A 14348-nucleotide genomic window follows, 5' to 3' on the forward strand; every position below is an offset into this window, starting at 1 on the left:
GAAGAGTCTGGGGGTGAAGTATTCGTAGGTACATAGAAAACTAAACAAACAGAAAAAAATTATCTATTCCAGGGAAAACAAAAAGTTATGCAATAAAAAAAAGTAGTCATAGTCTACTTCATGACTTAGCTGTGACTAGCATCCATGACACAACCATAATAATTAAACACAGAATATTGTTCCAGTTGTTCAGTGCAGCTACACCAGGAGAATAGGGGATGGAAAGTGTCCTTGTATGAGATGGTAGGGGGACAACTGAAAAATCAAGAAGTAGCAGTGTAAGGATTTTATTTAGAAAAAGGGAGACAAAATGGCTGGCTCCATTTGGTGTAGCGTGCAACTCTTGATCTCAGGGTTGTGAGGTCGAACCCCATGTTGGGGGCAGAGTTTACTTTTTAAAAAGAGATTAAAGGGGGCGCCTGGGTGGCTCAGTCGTTAAGCGTCTGCCTTCGGCTCAGGTCATGATCCCAAGGTCCTGGGATCGAGCCCTGCATCGGGCTCCCTGCTCCGCGGGAAGCCCGCTTCTCCCTCTCCCACTTCCCCTGCTTGTGTTCCCTCTCTTGCCGTGTCTCTCTCTGTCAAATAAATAAATAAAATCTTAAAAAAAAAAAAAAAAGAGATTAAAGAAGGCACGTACTGAATGGAGCACTGGGTGTTGTTATACGCAAACAATGAATCATGGAACACTACATCAAAAACTAATGATGTGATGTATGGTGACTAACATAACATAATAAAAAATAAAGAAAAAAAAAAGAGACAGAGAAAGGGGGGAAGCAAATACCAAACGAAAGAAGGAATGAAGTTGAAGGGGGCTGTCTCTGGGGACTGGGAAATGCTGGGGGAGGGGAGAGTAGAGGGGAAGAGGTTATAGACCTATGTGCCTCTTAAACTATGTATATTCCCACACAACTTCTAGAAAATTAAACTATAAATAAGAAAAAAGAAACAACTAAAACCTTTTTTAAAAGAAATAATTCATAAAACTTACGAATTCACAAGAATATCTCCGCAAATGATTTAAGGTACTTCAATTTTTTTCTACAAAATTAACACAAGGTTATTGATTAGTATGTGTGCAAATTAGGTGACAAAAATGCCACAATTTAAGAAAAGAGTATATGGGAAATGCAGCATACTAGAACAGATAAAACAAGATTACGTTTTTTGGCTATTGGTCCACTAGATCAACTTACTAAATGAGAAGTTTAGCTTAAGGTTAATAAGACCCAACAGAAGTAAACTATTAAAAACAACTTATTCCTAATTTCAAAATTTGTGTGAGGTTAACAAAAATGCTATCAGTAAACTGGCTTTCTAGAGTATAAACTGTGAAAAAATAACTATGAAAAAAATCTGTCTCTCTCTCAACAAACGACAAGCTGATTTCAAGGAGAGAAGAGGATTACTAAAACACTGAATCTAATCCTTCTAGAACACTATACAATTAAGGTTAATGATCATACACATTACTAAGGAACTTCATAATCCTGATGTCTTCCAAGTTAAAAATGGAAATAATTTAAATTTAGTGATAAGCACATTTTGCTGAATTTTAAAACTTTGACAATCCATGCTCCATATGGAGTGTATATACTGTTCAATTAACCAAATTAATCCTTTCCTAACCATTGTTAATTAATTACAATTTGCTGTCTCTATTAACAGATGATGGTGATCAATTAATCTTCTGGTAATTTGGCAATAACTAGTCACAAACTCAAGGAATTATTTCGAGAGTCAAGTGTATTTTATGTAGGATCTCTAATTCCAATTATATGTATGTTCTGGGTTACCGAAGCACATCTGTGTTAAAATCCAAAATTGTATGTAAACTATTATTTACCAGATTTGCTTGTGGAAGTCAGGTAAGCTAAATGCCATCAAGTAAAACAGATGATTCCCAGGAGACAAAAATACACTGCATCTGCCAAAAAATCTTGTGTCCTTGATAGCTAAATTCAATCTCAATTTCTACAATTTGTGTATAACAAAGAGGTTACACTGTTAAAATGTGTGTCCTTGGGAACGTTCTGGAAGACAGAACCATCGTCATCATCACATGTGGAGCTTTTATAAGTCTGTGTACCTGGCCTTTAAAACTCTCAAAGAGCTGAAGTTTTCATTTCTCTAGAGTTCTGAGATAGGAAAATTTACAGCAACAGTATACATTTTGAATCTAGATGTCCAAGAAGTTTTTTTAAAAAGGAAATTTCAGGAGCGCCTGGGTGGCTCAGTTGGTTAAGCGACTGCCTTCAGCCCAGGTCATGATCCTGGAGTCCCGGGATCGAGTCCCGCATCGGGCTCCCTGCTCAGCGGGGAGTCTGCTTCTCCCTCTGACCCTCCCCTCTCTCATGCTCTATCTCATTCTCTCTCTCAAATAAATAAATAAAATCTTTAAAAAAAATAAATAAAAAGGAAATTTCAGTAGCACTGTCAGTTCCTCAACAAGCCCTTTGGAATTATCTAGAGAGAATCTACCATATTACCATGTGCTTAGGAATACAAAGACAAGGTCATAGCTCATGTACATCAAAATAACTACAAGTAAGTTCAGCCTCAATAGTAATCAAATACATCCAAACTAAACCAAAATACTATTTCTACCTGCCAAGTTGATAAAACATGTAAAAAAAAAAATTACAGTGACAACTTATAGGGCTTGTAAGACTGTTAATCGGTACAATATTCCCAGAGATCAATTTGTATTAAAAGATAAAAAATATTTATATCCTTTGAACTCACTTATACTTTTAAGAATCCTAAAAAAAGATAAATCAGTGGTATGTATAAGTCCCTTTGTATAAAGTAACTTATAGTACTAAACATTGTTACTATAGAATGTCTAATAATAGGAGATTGGTTAAATAAATTCTATGCTAATCATATTAGATAGCTGAAAATCATGTTTTAGAAGAATTTTGAATGTTATGTAAAAGACATGATAGCTTGTAGGAGCACCTGGGGGGCTCAGTTGGTTAAGCGTCTGCCTTTGGCTCAGGTCATAATCCCAGGGTCCTGGGATCAAGCCCCACGTTGGGCCTCCCTGCTCAGCAGGGGGTCTGCTTCTCCCCTTCCCTCTGCCCCTCCTCCCTGCTCATGTGCTCGAGCTCTCTCTCTCTTTCTCAAATAAATAAATAAATAAAATCTAAAAAAAAAAAAAAGATGTGATAGATTGTAGGCAAATCTGGACAAAAATCAATATGTAAAAAATGAAAATATATATTCATAGCTAAAGACAGCTAAAGAGAAGGGAAAAATATATGTCAAACTGTACTTATGATGTAGGAAACAAAAGCAGAAGAAAAATTATTAAATTTCCTTACTACCTATAGCCCATTGACAAGTCCTTGAAACAGGCAGAGTGACATTCCTCCAGAGTGACATTAACATCAACTGCCTCGATGTTAATACTTTGCTAAGGGCAACAGGTAATCTTAGCCCAACCCCCAAGATCATGTAAGTCTACTTTAACGTATAAAAATTCCTTTGGAAACTTCCCTTATCTCTACCCCCCAAGATACATGTTGGCAATCATTCCCCAAGCATATGACCCAACGATATACATCTAAAGGGTCTCATGACTCAGGTTTTATTAAACAGTAACAAATGACCCTTTCCCAAAAATAAGACTAGCCCCCTCAAGGTCCTGGAAACCTTGCTTCCAAAATTCCTTAGAGACTTACGCTATCTCTAACCCCCTCCCAACTTGAAAGTACATAATGGGCCACTCTTCATGACCCCGGTGCCGCCCTTCCAGCCCACGGGTCCTGTTCCCGTGCTTTCATAAAACCACCTTTTGGGGCACCTGGGTGGCTCAGTTGGTTAAGCGACTGCCTTCGGCTCAGGTCATGATCCTGGAGTCCCAGGATCGAGTCCCGCATCGGGCTCCCTGCTCGGCGGGGAGTCTGCTTCTCCCTCTGACCCTCCTCCCTCTCATGCTCTCTGTCTCTCATTGTCTCTCTCGCAAATAAATAAATAAAATCTTAAAAAAAAACAAACCACCTTTTTGCACCAAAGACCAAGAATTCTTTCTTTGGCTTCGTACCCTAAGGTCTTTCCTACATCCCTTAGTGGTTGGATTTTTATTTTCTTCTTTTGTGCTTTTCCTACATTGAATGTAAGAAAAAGGTTGCTTTTACTGGGATTACAATCTGCTAAAATTTTCGACATTACTTCAATGAAATCAAACGCAAACTAAATGAAAGTAGCCTAACAAAATAAAGGCCAAGCCAAGGGGTAATGAAGTATTTGCGTGTGCTGTCCTCTTTATGTAAATTTGATAAGTAATCCATCATCATTCAGGCACTTTCAAATCAGAATTTCTTTGTAGGGGCAATGGGTCTGAACAAAGCAGCCTAGCTACCGCTGACCACCCACATCGCCATGGAAAGGGTACTCAGTGTAAAGCTGCAATTAGCAATCCTGGGATGGGTACTGTCACTGTGGGATTCTGACCGGTTTTCAATGCTGGACCTGATCACAGATTTCATTCATGTAAACCTGCCCTAATGAATGCAGCACTCAACTCCGGATATTTCTCTAATGCAGCATCATGACTCTCTTTCCTACCAACAAAAATCCTCAAATATTAGGAGACTGATAGGTTGAAGTATCTGAGCTCTACAATGTAAATTTGATCTGGGGAGTTTATTTTTCATGTGATGTATATAAATGTAATATAACCACAGGACTAAAAAAAATCAAACATGACAGGAGGGTACAATATGAAAAGCAAATCATCCTCCCTTTTTGGCCCACTCCACTTTAACACTTTGTTGGGTATGTTTCCAGATAATTTTCACGCGTATATACAAATAGTGAATGAGATCGTGTTACATACATAAGCCTACACCCTGCCCCGCTCACTTAGTAATAGTTCTTGGGTGCCCTGTCATATTAGTGCATTTAGATCTACCTGATTTTTTTAAACAACTACATGGATTTATTATTATTCACTTATGGAATCCCACTGAGTAACTTTAAATGAGCACACTGAAACAGTAGTTCAACACTGGACCCTTAAACTGAAACCTGGTTAAGGAAGTCAAATGAATAAGGAATGAGGCAGGTTATGATGTTGCCTCAGCAGAAGGTTACCTGTTTCCAGGGTTGATGAGAAATCATATATTTTGTAGAATCTCAAAGAGCTCAGAGGTCACTTTCTCCTATATTCTTCACTGAGATCCCTGGATTAAAAAAAAAATTATGTAAGCTTCATATTGAAGTATAATATATATACAAGAAAAATTTAGGCCCCTTTCACTTTTGAATATACATTCAAAATTCCAAAAGGAGGGGCACCTGGGTGGTTCAGTCGGTTAAGCATCTGCCTTTGGCTCAGGTCATGATCTCAGGGTCCTGGGATCAAGTCCTGCATCAGGCTCTCCGCTCAGCAGGGGGTCTGCTTTTTCCTTTCACTTTCCCTCTCTCTCAAATAAAATAAGTAAAATCTTTTTAAAAATTCTAAAAGATAATATTAGCCAATTAATATAAAAATGGAAAAACAATACAACAAAAACAGATCATGTTTACACTAAGAAAGGATGGTTTACAACAGACTAAGGGAAGTCACTTATTATCTCAATTAATGTAGAGAAATAACTTGATATAGTTCAATATTTATGACAAAAAACTCAGCAATCTAGAAGTGATTTTTCTTACTCAATAAAACCTACCACCAACATTATATTTATTATAGAAAATTTAAAAGCATTCCTCTTATGATCTGGAATAAGATAAAGATGCCCACTGAAATGGCCACTAATTAATATGGTACTGGAAATGTTAGCCAGAGGCACAAGAGAAGAAAAAGAGGTCAGAGGTTGAGTATTAGAAGGAAATATATGAGATTGTCACTATTTTCAGATAAGTTCATTTCCCTAGAAAGGTCAACAGAATATAAGCTATTAAATCTAATAAATAAGTGGAGCAAAAGTGCCAGATAAAAAAACAGCTTACAAAGTACAATGTGTTCCTCTACATCAGAAATAAATAATATCATTGTACTTAGCAGCCATTTAATCCAAGAATATATGACTTCTTTGGAGAAAACTTAAAAATTTACTAATGACTATAAAAGATGATCTGTGTAAAAGGGGAAAACATTTTATTTTCTGTGATAGTAAGACAATATTCTAAAGGTCTCAATTCAATCTAAATTAATTTATAAATTCAATCCAATCAAAATCCAAGGTGGATTTTTTTTAAGAAACACGATAGATTTACTCTAACATTTGTACAGAAAATAAAGGTCATTAGGAGCTAAGTCAACCTCAAAAAGAGAAGTTTAGGGATGCTTCCTACTCAATAGTAAGCTCTTAAGATCTAGGGGATCTATAGTGATATCCCCTTATATTTCTCATATAATCTGTGGCTTCTCTTTTTTGCTTGATCAGTCTAGCCGGAGGTTTTTCAATTTTACTGATCTTTTCAAAAGCCAGGTTTGGGCTTAATTAATTTTTCTATTGTTTGTACATCTTCTATTGCGTTGATTTCTATTCTTACTTTATTTCTTTCCTTCTACTTACCATGGGTTTATTTTGCTCTTTTTCTAGCTTCTTAGGTAGAATTTTCAGTAATTGACTTTGGATTATTCATCTTATCTAATATAAATGTAAATATTTAAAGCTATTCCACAAACTTTGATATGCTATATTTTCATTTTCATTCAACTAAAAATATTTTCTAATTTCTTTTTTCAGCTCTGGGTTACTTGGATGAATGTTAATTTAAAATGTATAGAAACATGTTTTATAGCCCAGAATATGATCTATCTTGGTGAACGTTCCATGTGAACTTAGAGTGTGTATTACGTTGTGAGTGGAATGTTCTATAAATGTCAGTTAGATTAAGTTGCTTGACCGTGTTTTTCAAGTTTTCTATATCCTCATTGATTTTCTGTGCTCTTATTCTATCAATTACTGAAAAAAAGTGTTGAAATCATTCATCAAGAAAAAAAGGGAAAACACACAAATTCCTTGAAAGACACAAACATGAAAACTGACTCAAGAAGAAACAGAATATCTCAAGACCAGTATCTATTAAAGAAATTGAATTCTTAGTTAAAAATCTTCCAGGGGCGCCCGGGTGGCTCAGCCAGTTAAGCATCTGCCTTCCACTGAGGTCATGATCCCAGAGTCCTGGGATCAAGCCCCATATCGGGCTTCCTGTTCAGTGGGGAGTCTGCTTCTCCCTCTCCCTCTGTCCCTCCCCCTGCTCATGCACTCTCTCTCTCTCAAATAAATAAATAAATAAATAAATAAATAAATAAATAAAATCTTAAAAAAAAATCTTCCGGGCGCCTGGGTGGCTCAGTCGGTTAAGCAACTGCCTTCGGCTCAGGTCATGATCCCAGGGTCCTGGGATTGAGTCCCACATCGGGCTCCCTGCTCTGCAGGGAGCCTGCTTCTCCCTCTCCCACTCCCCCTGCTTGTGTTCCCTCTCTCGCTGTGTCTCTCTGTCAAATAAATAATAAAAATAAAAATAAAATCTTCCCATAAGGAAAACTCCAGGCTCAGATTATTTCATTAGTGAATTTTATCAAACATTTAAAAGAAGAAATACTACCAATCCGATACAAACTCTTTCAGAAATTAATGGAGGAAAGAATACTTCCCGACTCATTTTATGTGGCCAGCAGAACCATGATACCAATCAGAAAAAAAATTATGAGAAGAAAACTACAGACATCCTTCATGAACATAGCTACATATCTTGTCAACAAAATATTAGCAAGTCAGGGGTGCCTAGGTGGCTCAGTCAATTCAGTGCCCTACTCGGTTTCAGGTCAGGTCCTGATCTCAGGGTCCTGGGAGTGAGCCCTGCATGGAGCCCCACGTGGATGGAGCCCTACATGGAGCCCAGCATTAGGCTCTACGTTCAGTGGGGAGTCTGCTTCTTCCTTCTCCCTCACCCTCTGCCCCTCCTCCCTCCCCCACCCCTCACCCCCCCAAACATGCATGCTCTCTCTCAAATAAATAATAAATAAACAAATCTTTTAAAAAGAACAGAGTAATTTGCCTTATTGACTAAAAAACCTATGCCAAACTGAGGGTTACAGAAGGGAGGGGGGGTGGGGGATGGGGTAACCGGGTGATGGGTATTAAGGAGGGCACATGTGGTGATGGGCACTGAGTGTTATACGCAACTAATGAATCGTTGAACACTACATCAAAAACTAATGATGTACTATATGCTGGCTAATTGAACATAATAATAAAAAAAATTTTTTTAATTAAAAAAAACTTATGCCATATGATCATCTTATTACATGAAGAAAAAAGAAAAAGTATTTCTGTTCTCAAAACTTCTATTCAACATTGTATTTGAAGTCTTATTCAGGGTAATAAGCAAGAAATTATATATAGATATATATAATGGAAAATAAAATAATACAAATAAATAAAACTATTCATGTTGATAACATGAAAAAAACTATTCATGTTATCAACATGAATAACATAAAAAACATTTATAACATAAAAAAAAATCCTGAGGTATCTACAAAAAGCTATAAGAATACTACAATGGACTGAATGTTTGTGTCCCACCCCCCCCCCAATTCAAAACTGAAATCTTAACCCCCAATGTGATGGTATTAGGAGGTAGGGCTTCTGGGAGGTGATTAGGTCATGTGGTTGGAGTGCTTATGAATGGATTAGGGCCCTGATAAAAAGATTCTAGGAAGCTCTCTCATCCCCTTCTACCATGTGAAGACACAGCAAGCAAGGAAACAGACCCTCACCAGACACCAAATCTGCCAGTGTCTTTTACTTGGATTTCCCAGCCTCTAGAACTGTAAGAAAGAAATTTCTGTTGTTTATAAATCACCCAGTCCATGGTATCCTGTCATAGCAGCTCAAACAGACTAGGACAAATATGGAAGTTTAGCAATGTCACAGGGTAGACAGTTAATATAAAAAAATCAAGTATTTCTATATATTAGCAATGTAGAATTGGAAAAACTGATAATTTAGGCTATTCTATCCCTAATTAATTATCCTGTCCTCTTTTTAAAAAATCAATTAACCATATATGTGTGAGTCTATTTCTACGCTTTTTATTCTGTTCTGATGATAGATAATATCTATCTCCATATCTATCTCCATGTCAATACCACGGTGTCTTTTTTTTAAAGATTGATTGATTGATTGATTGATTTGAGAGAGAGAGAGAGAGAGAGAGAATGAGCGGGGAGAGGGGCAGAGGGAGAAGGAGAGAGAATCTCCAGCAGACTCTTTGCTCACTGCAGAGCCCCACGTGGCGCTCGATCTCATGACCCTGAGATCATGACCTGAGCTGAAACCAAGAGTTGGATGCTTAACCAACTGTGCTACCCAAGCACCCCATGTTTGAACAATAGTCTTAAGAAAATGAAAGGGCATGCAACAGACTGGGAGAAAGTATTAGCAAAACAGATATCTAATAAAACAATCTATATCCAGAATATATAAAGAGCTCTTAAGAACCAATAAGGAGAAGACAAATAATCCAATTAAAAATGAGCAAAAGATAAAGAAACATTTAACAAAAAAAGATACATGAATGGCAGATAAACACATGAAAAGAAAATCAACATCTTTAGTCATTAGAAATGTGCAACTTAAAAGGAAATATATGTCCATACTGAGACTGAATATTTTTCATAAAAGTTTTATTCATAATAATCAAAAACTGATAAAAATTCAATTATCCATTAAACAGATAAGCAAATTGTGTTAAATCCATACACTGAGCAGTAAGAAGGAACAAATTACTGGTACATGCAACATGGATGAATCTCAAAAACATTATCCCAAGTGTAAGACGCTTATTAACTCACAAGGCTACATATCGCATAATTCCATTTACATAAAACTCTAGTAAAGGCAACTCAATCTCCAGTGATAAAAAGCAAATCAGTGTGTGTCTTTTGTGTGTGGCAAGGGTGAGAACTGACTTAAATGGGAAACTTGGGGGATAATAGAATGCTTTATATCTTGACTGTAATGATTGTTGATGGGTATATACATTTATCAAAACTCTTCACACTACATACTTAAAGTGGTTTCATTTTAATATATGTAAATTATGCCTCATAGAAGGTGATTTTTTAAAACATCATTTTAATGCACATTAACTAAACAAAGGAGACAAAATTAGATGATCATCTCAACAGATGCAGAAAAATCACTTGTTAAAATTCACTATCTACTCATGATAAAAACTCAACAACCTCCAATGAGAGGTAAACTGCCTTAAAAGGTATCCGCTCTACAGAGAAACTAGAGTAAACATTATACTTATTGGTGAAATGTTGAAAGCTTTCCTTTTGAGAATGAGAATAAGACAAGGATGCCCTCTATCTATTCTTCTGTTCAACACCATACTACATGACCTAGCCAGTACAGCTGATGATAGATAGATAGATGATAGATGATAGATAGATAGATAGATAGATAGATAGATAATAAATATAGATTAGAAAGAAAGAAAACTTATTCACAAATATATTTGTATACATAGAAAAGTCCAAAAGAATCAAGTAAATCTTAGAATTAACAAATAAGTTTAGCCAAGTTGCTGCATATGAAGAAAAAAATCACTGCATTTTTATATACTAGCGACAATCCATTACAAAGTGAAATTTTAAAAGAGAGCATTTATAGTAGCATCACAAAAGATCAGATACCTAGGAATGAATCTGATGTATGGTATGTTCAGAGGTCTACACAGAAAATGATGAAACTTTAATAAGGAAGACCTAAACCAATGGAGAGATCCCAATCTTCATGTACCAAAAGACTCAATAAAGTGTAAATGTCAATTCTCCCAAACTGATTAACTATGATTCCAAGTAAAGTCCTAACTTTTTGGTCAAAACTGACAGTGGATTCTGAAATTTATAAAACAAATGCAAAGTGCCTAAAATGCCCCAAGCAATATCAAAGAACAACAAATCTAGTGGCTACGAAAACTTATACAGCTATAGTAATAAAGATAATGTGGTATTGGCACAAGAATACTCAAATAGACCAATAAAATGGAATAGGTATCTAGACACATACATATAAGTACATTTGATTTACAACAAAAGTGGTGCTGCAGGGCAGTGGGAAAAATCTCTTCAACAATGTTTGGTAAATTGCATATCCCTCTATTAAAAGCTGAAATTTGATGCCAATCACACCCAATTAACAAAATTCAATTCCAGAAGAATTGGAGATTTAAACGTGAAGGGCAAAACAATACAACTTTTGGATTAGGGAAAGATTTTAACAGGCTACACAAAAAATGGCACTGTTAGTTAGGAAAGAATACATTGATAGATTGGATTAACTATTTCTGATCATTGAAACCACTGAGAAAACAAAAAGGGACATTAGAGTAAATGATATCTGTAGTAAAATAACAAAAGGCTTACATCCAGGATATATGAAGAATTCCTTGCAGGTCAACAAGAAACCCAACCCAATATAAAAATGAGTAAGGGGGATGCCTGGGTGGCTCAGTAGGTTAAGCATCTGCCTTCAGCTCAGGTCATGATCGCAGGGTCCTGGGATCGAGTCCCGCATCAGGCTCCCTGCTCAACAGAGAATCTGCTTATCCCTCTGCCTGCCACTCCCCCTGCTTGTGCTCTGTCTCTCTCTTTCTCTCTCTCTTTCTGACAAATAAATAAATTAAATCTTTAAAAAAAAGTTTAAAAATAAAAACGAGCAAGAAATTTGAACAGGCACGTCACCAAAGTGGATATCTAAATGGCCAATAAACTTGAGCACCTGGGTGGCTCAGTTGGTTAAGCAACTGCCTTCGGCTCAGGTCATGATCCTGGAGTCCCTGGATCGAGTCCCGCATCGGGCTCCCTGCTCAGGGGGGAGTCTGCTTCTCCCTCTGACCCTCCCCCCTCTCATGCTCTCTCTATCTCATTCCCTGTCTCAAATAAATAAATAAAATCTTTTAAAAAATAAAATAAATAAATGGCCAATAAACATACAAGAAGATGCTCAACTTCATTAGTCATCAAAATAAATGCACCATAAGATACCATTATATACCTAGCAGAGCGGTTAAAATGAAGATGATTTGTAATACTGTGTCCGTGAGGATGTAGAGCAACAGGAATTCCCATACATGGTTGATGGAAGTATAAAGGGTAACAATCACCAGGTAACACTGGCATTATCTACTAAAGCTGACTTACCCATACCCTATGATCTCACATTTCTATTCCAACAGAATGAGTGCATCTGTGCCATCAGGTTATAAATGAAAGAACACACATAGCAAGAATACTCGCAAAAAGTACACAACTGCGTACTTCCAAAGCTTACTAATGTGGATTAAGATGCAGCAATGAAAATGAACAAACTACACCTACATACAACATGCTCAATTTTTTGAGCAAAATAAGTCAAAACCAAAAGATTCTGTACTAGGGCGCCTGGGTGGCTAAGTTGGTTAAGTGACTGCCTTCGGCTCAGGTCATGATCCTGGAGTCCCGGGATCGAGTCCCACATCGGGCTCCCTGCTCGGCAGGGAGTCTGCTTCTCCCTCTGACCCTCCTCCCTCTTATGCTCTCTGGCTCTCATTCTCTCTCTCGCAAATAAATAAAATCTTAAAAAAAAAAAAAAGATTCTGTACTATATAACTCCATTTATGGAAACTTCATTAACAAGCAAGGCTAAGCTATAATTTTAGAACTTGGGATAGGAGTTACCTTTGGGAGGAAGAGGGATAGTGACTGGGACAGACACATAGAGATAGGGTTTCTGAAGTCCTGGCAATATTCTATTTCTTGACCTGAGTGGTGGTTACACAAATCTATTCAGTGAGTTGTTCATTTATTTCATGTGTTTGCTCCAACGTGCATACTGTATTTCAGAATTTTAAGTTAAAAAATGGAAAAAGATAGGACCCTTACAGAAAACTCCCAAAGCTCAAATGCATATGAAAAGATGCCCATGGCCATTAGTAACCAGAGAAATGCAAATTAAAACAGTACAGTATCAGGGTTCCTGGGTGGCTCAGTCCTTAAGCGTCTGCCTTCGGCTCAGGTCGTGATCCCAGGGTCCTGGGATAGAGCCCCGAGTCGGGCTCCCTGTTCAGCGGGAAGCTTGCTTCTCCCGCTCCCACTCCCCCTGCTTGTGTTCCCTCTCTCGCTGTGTCTCTCTCTGTCAAATAAATAAAAAAGATCTTTAAAAAAACCATAAAAAAAACAGTACGGTATCACTTTACATCTTTTAGACTGGCAAAACCGGCTTCATTGTATTAATTATTGGCAGGAATGTGCATAAGAAGTCTCATTCAATGATGTTGGAAGCCTAGACTTGCCTTCACTATATATTCCAAGGAATTTCCTACACAGATCCAGGAGACAGGTAGTAGAATGTTTACTACAATGTTATTTGTGGTGACAAGGTATTGATTCACTTTTGGGGTCCATCTTTGGAGATGGCATAGCTGAAATGCGGCAGCTGCACTCCATAGAGTACTATGCAGCGTTGGAAGCAACAAAGTAGAGGTGCCTGGGGGGCTCAGTCAGTTAGGCTTCCGACTCTTGATTTTGGCTCAGGTCACGGTCTCCGGGTCCTGACATCAAGCCCCATGACAGGCTCCGCGCTGGGCAGGGAGTCTGCTTCTCTCCCTTCTCCTCTCCCTCTGCCCCTCCCCCTGCTCATGCACTTGTTCTCCCTCTCTCTCTCTCAAAATAAATAAAAGTTTTTTAAAATATATATATAAAGCAAAATAAAATAAGTAGCCAGGATCAGACACCAACTTAACCAAATGGTCAAAGTTAGCAGTAGTGGGACAAACTGACATAATGTGCTTCCTAATGATCACTAAGAAAAGCAAATCGTCATTTGTGTGCTAGGCATTCTTGCCAAATGTGTAACCCGAATTTAAAGCAGAAGGAACCATCAGAGAAATACAAATTGAAGGGCATTCGGGGTGCCTGGGCAGTTCAGTCGGTTAAGCGTCTGACTCCTTGATTTCAGCTCAGGTCATGATCTCAGGGTCCTGGGATTGAGCCCCATGTCAGGCTCTGCGCTCAGGGCAGAGTCTGCTTGTTCCTCTCCCTCTGCTCCTCCCACCCAAATAAATAAATAAATAAATAAAATCTTAAGAGAAAATTTTTTTAAAAATTGAAGGGCATTCTACAAAGTAGCTGGCTTGTAGTGGTCATGTGTCAAAGTCATGAAAGAGGCAGGCTGAGAACTCTTCCAGGTTAAAGGACACTAGAGAGATGCAACTAAAATGGGATTTTAAATGCATCTTGAACCTGAAATAGGACAATAGTGAGACAAGTGGCGAAATGTAAATCACGTGCCTAGATTACAGTACCATATTGATGTTAACTTACTGATTTT

General features: G+C 37.5%; 1 pseudogene; it reads right to left on the reverse strand.

Moving 5' to 3' along the window:
* Positions 1-14348, reverse strand: part of LOC135361921 (small ribosomal subunit protein uS5-like) — a 146538-nt pseudogene that overhangs the window by 104205 nt on the left and 27985 nt on the right.

Source organism: Mirounga angustirostris, unplaced genomic scaffold (genome assembly GCF_029215605.1).
Source record: "Mirounga angustirostris isolate CCGP_5_RB_7025 unplaced genomic scaffold, mMirAng1.0.hap1 SCAF_11, whole genome shotgun sequence".
NCBI lineage: Eukaryota > Metazoa > Chordata > Mammalia > Carnivora > Phocidae > Mirounga > Mirounga angustirostris.